This window comes from Saccostrea cucullata, unplaced genomic scaffold (genome assembly GCF_032062105.1).
Source record: "Saccostrea cucullata isolate Sc308-1 unplaced genomic scaffold, CSIRO_AGI_Scuc_v1 ctg2039, whole genome shotgun sequence".
NCBI classification, from domain to species: domain Eukaryota; kingdom Metazoa; phylum Mollusca; class Bivalvia; order Ostreida; family Ostreidae; genus Saccostrea; species Saccostrea cuccullata.
The window spans coordinates 22501-27978 of NW_026940223.1; the positions used below are offsets into that span (position 1 = coordinate 22501).

The window sequence follows — 5478 nt, forward strand, 5'->3', positions numbered from 1 at the left end:
ATTGCATGATATCAGTTATAGTTTTAATGCAATTACAGTAACTATGGAAACTATAATTATATACTAGCTTAGGGAATAATATTAATTATTAAAGTAACTGTAAAACTATAATTAGTATTATTTAGAGTACGAGTAATCAGTTTCTTATTGTATGAGAGATACAGGGCGGGGCTTAAGGCAAGAGCGATAGCTCGAGCCCTGCCCCGCCCTGTATCTCTCATACAATAAGAAACGAGTATTCTAAATGACTTGTGACATGACAAATCGATTATTTTTAGATTTTGAAGCTGCTGTATCTGTGTGATTTTTACAGCAAATCAGATTACGCAATGATAACTAATTTGAATAAAGAACAAGAGGCCCACGGGCCTTATAGATCACCTGAGCATTATGCAACAATTTTCCAGTTATTGAATTTGATTCATGTTTTAAGCCAGATGCTATATGACATTCACAATTTTGAAAGAGGCACCATTGATCATCATAACAATACACTTAGCAGTTGCTTAGCTTGGTTACTGAATACCCATATGCAGGGTAGGGGAACAAAAATGCATTCCAACTAACCAGTAGTGCCCCTAACACTGTGATATAAACCCCTGACCCTAGGTCCACACATTGCACAAATTTCAAAAAGGCACCCTTTAATAATATCAAAAAATAAATAAATGTTTTATAAATACAAAAGAGTAGATTTCAAACAATAAATTCATTTTCAGTATATAAGTAGAGCCCCCACCCCACCCCTGACCCTGGGGCTTTGAAATTCACAATTCTGCAAGATTAGGGCCCTTGCTCATCATAAAAATAAAGGTAGTTCATCTGCTTTATACCCAGAGACAAAGAAAAAAAACTTCAAAGATTTAATGTATTTTCATTATATAATCAATTGAGCCCCGCCCCCCTAACACCAGAACCCCTGACCCTGGGGCCATAAAATTCATAATTTTAAAAGAGGCATTCTTGCTCATCATAACTATGTACTTAGTTTATTTAATTCCTAGGAGCAGAGAAGAAGATTTTCAAAGAATTCATGTATTTTCAATATATAATCAATAGGGACCATAAAATTCACAATTTTGGTAAAAGCACTCTTGCTCATCATAACTATGCACTTAGTTAGTTTATTTAATACCTAGGAGCAGAGAAGAAGATTTTCAAAGAATTCATGTATTTTCACTATATAATCAATAGAGCCCCCCCCCCCCTAACACCAGAACCCTTGACCCTGGGGCCATAAAATTCACAATTTTGGTAGAGGCACTCATGCTCATCATAACTATGCACTTAGTTACTATATTTAATACCCAGGGGCAGAGAAGAAGATTTTCAAAGAATTCATGTATTTTCACTATATATAATCAATAGAGCCCCGCCCTAACACCAGAACCCCTGACCCTGGGGCCATAAAATTCACGATTTGGTAGAGGCACTCATGCTCATCATAACTATGCACTTAGTTAGTATATTTAATACCCAGGGGCAGAGAAGAAGATTTTCAAAGAAATCATGTATTTTCACTATATATAATCAATAGAGCCCCGCCCTAACACCAGAACCCCTGACCCTGGGGCCATAAAATTCACAATTTTGGTAGAGGCACTCTTGCTGATCATAACTATGTACTTAGTTGGTTTATTTAATACCCAGGAGTAGAGAAGATTTCAAAAGAAATAATGCATTTTCACTATATACTTATTTAGCCCCGCCCTAGCACTAGAACCCCTGACCCCAGGGCCATGAATTTCACAATTTTGGTAAAGGACTCAATGCTGATTACAATCATGCAAACAGTTTAACTGCTTGATGTCCAGGAGTAAAGAAGAAGATTTTTAAAGATTGCATTAATTTTAGTGGTTTTGGCCCCACCCCTCAGGCCCCAGGGGGGCAGGGATCATGAAATTCAAAATTTTTGTTCCCCTTTACCCATAGATGCTTTTTGCCAAATTTGGTTGAAATTGGTTCAGTGGTTGCAGAGAAGCTGAAAATGTTCAAATGTTAACACACGACGGATGACGAACGACGGATGACAAACGACGAACGACGGACGACGACGGACGAAAACGGATAGCAATAGGTCACCTGAGTTTACTCAGGTGACCTAATAAAAGTTGAAGGTTAAGTTGACAACGTGACCAATCATTAAACAGTGCATTTTTGCACTCGCGCACTTGTCCATGCGGGAATCATTTAGACAGTGATGCAATGGCTGGTCAGACGCATGTAGATCTAATGGATATCGATTTTCTTGATGCATGGGACAATGACATAGACGATCTTATGTGAAACTCTAGAGAATGAAAATTTAGCATTAAAATTGAAGGAATATGTGATTTATCGCTGAATCTGAAAGAAGAAGATGACAATTTTGGGTATGGTTATGGCGCTTTTGATGTAAATATGGACACTAATCAAAACGTCAAAACTGAGCTTCAGCATATTCAAGAGGAAGAAAAATCTACGCGCTTTAGGACCCCTGTAACGAATGAAGAGCTTAAGTTAGTGTCCGATCAAGAGAATGCGAACACAAAGAGCAATACTAAATGGGCCATGAACGTATTCGAGAAATGGCGAGAAAACAGGACTGAAAACATTCCCGAACTTCACGTTATGGAGTCGAAAGAAATGGGTTACTGGCTTGAAAGATTCATGGTAGAAATGAGAAAAAAGGACGGGACGGAGTACCCACCGAAATCAATTTATCTGATATTGTGTGAACTGTTAAGGCACCTAAGAGATAAAGGAATATATGACAAAAATTTCTTGCAGAATTTGCTGGATTTTGGAAGATCGCTGATGCACAAATGAGAAATCTCATTGATGAAGGACTTGGTTGTGACATAAAACGCGCAGATCCGATACTTCCGGAACAGGAAGAGAAACTGTGGGAGAAGGGAGTCTTTGGACAAGAGAACGGAGAACAATTGCAGTTGACCATGTTTTTCTATGCTAGCAAATTATTTGGGCTCAGGGGATGTGACGAGCACCATAGTCTGACAGCTGAACAATTTTCGATTGGCGAGGACGAGAACGGAAAATATATCAAGTTCGTAGGATGATCCTCTAAGACGTACAAAGGTGGATTGGGCCAGTTAAATGTTCAGAACAAAATCATCAAACACTACTCTGATCCAGGTATGTTTCAATAAATCTCTCTCTCTCTCTCTCTGTTTACGAAAATTTTATATTTTTTGTATTTTTAAATAACCCCCAAATTAAATGTGCCCTAGGCCCAGTCTGATGCTAGAATATTATGTGTTACTGTTAAGCAATCTTTTTTTATTTCTCTTATAGTTGGTGGTGATTTGTTGTTTTTATTTATTTCTTTAGGAGAAAGGTGCATTATCGATTTCTTTGATGCGTACCTAAAGGCTATTGAAGGGGGACCTTTCTATCGGCGCCCATTGCCGCCATTGAGGGATGTAAAAGTTCGTTATTCTCAGCAAAACGTCGGTATAAACAAACTTAAAAGTTTCATGAAGGTGATTGCAGAAAAAGATGGTTTGTCTGGAAATTTCACAAATCATAGCGGGAAACGCACATGTGCAACTCAAATGTACATGGCGGGAGTCCCTGAACAAGAAATAATGAAAAGAACGGGACATAGATCGGACGCAGTGAGGAAGTACAAAGATTGCAGCTCGGGAATGCTGAAAAAAGTGTCACAAGTTCTGGATCCGCCACAGAAGAGGCCATTGGAATCCGAGAATGAAGAGCCGCCTTCCAAGCACTTCCATGGGGATTTACAATTAAGTGATGAACCACTGTGCCATGAAACGAGTAACGAATCCGCAATGCGTGAACCATTCAAGGAGTTAAGTTCTATGCCGGCTTTGTTTAATATGTGCAATTTTACTTTCTCTATGAAATGAAAAAATAGTGAATGCAGAATATCTGTGGTGAACCACTGTGCCATGAAACGAGGAACGAATCCTCAATGCGTGAACCATTCAAGGAGTTAAGTTCTATGCCGGCTTTGTTTAATGTGTGGAATTTTACTTTCTCTATGAAATGAAAAAATAGTGATCATCAATACAGGATATCTGTGGACAGTTTAATCAAAGTTTACTGTGCTTTTGTTTGACGTTTCTGTTTTTATTGTATAAAAAAATTATACATTTTGTTAATTTCTATAAATAAATTTGATTCACCTTGATACAAGTGTTCTCTATTTTAGTTATTGTACAGTTTGGGTCATTTGCATAAAGACCGCGCCCACTAAAAAGTGTTCTGTAATTATACCCGCACTTTCTAAAGAAAGTTCGGGTATATTGTTGTTACTCATGTCCGTCCGTCCGTCCGTCCGTCCGTCCGTCCGTCCGTCTGTCACACTTTTCTTCCCTGAACTCCTCCTACATTTTAAACAGTAGCTTAATCATCTTTTGGGAGATGGTTGGTGGGGTCATGTAGATGTGCAGTAAGGTTTCGGAATTTTGATTTTGCCCCGGGGGGTCAAATGGGGGTCGAAAAATGACGTTTTTTGTGCAAAAAGTCCCGTCTTCCCTGAACTCCTTCTACATTTTACTCAGCAGCCTAATCACCTTTTGGGGGATGATTGGTGGTGTCATGTAGATGTGCAGTAAGGTTTCGGAATTTTGATTTTGCCCCAGGGGGTCAAATAGGGGTCAAAAAATGACGTTTTTTAAGCAAAAAGCCGCATCTTCCCTGAACTCCTCTTACATTTTACTCAGCAGCCTTATCATCTTTTGGGGGATGATTGGTGGTGTCATGTAGATGTGCAGTAAGGTTTCGGAATTTTGATTTTGCCCCGGGGGGTCAAATGGGGTCGAAAAATGATGTTTTTTATGCAAAAAGCCCCGTCTTCCCTGAACTCCTTCTACATTTTACACAGTAGCTTAATCATCTTTTGGGAGATGGTTGGTTGGGTCATGTAGATGTGCAGTAAGGTTTTGGAATTTTGATTTTGCCCTGGGGGGTCAAATGGGGGTCGAAAAATGACGTTTTTTATGCTAAAAGCCCCGTCTTCTCTGAACTTCTCTTACATTTTACTCAGCAGCCTTATCATTTTTTGGGGGATGATTGGTGTTGTCACGTAGATGTGCAGTAAGGTTTCGGAATTTTGATTTTGCCCCAGGGGGTCAAATGGAGGTAGAAAAATGATGTTTTTTTATGCAAAAAGCCCCGTCTTCCCTGAACTCCTTCTACATTTTACACAGTAGCCTAATCATTTTTTGGGAGATGGTTGGTGGTGTCATGTAGATATGCAGTAAGGTTTCGGAATTTAGATTTTGCCCCGGGGGGTCAAATGGGGGTTGAAAAATGACGTTTTTTGTGCAAAAAGTCCCGTCTTCCCTGAACTCCTTCTACATTTTACACAGCAGCCTAATCACCTTTTGGGGGATGATTGGTGGTGTCATGTAGATGTGCAGTAAGGTTTCGGAATTTTGATTTTGCCCCAGGGGGTCAAATGGGGGTCGAAAAATGATGTTTTTTTATGCAAAAAGCCCCATCTTCCCT

General features: G+C 39.3%; 1 pseudogene; it reads left to right on the top strand.

Annotated features, from left to right (window-relative positions):
- The first annotated feature begins 2400 nt into the window (after positions 1-2400).
- Positions 2401-3872, top strand: LOC134254990 (uncharacterized; annotated as a pseudogene).
- Positions 3873-5478: the final 1606 nt, after the last annotated feature.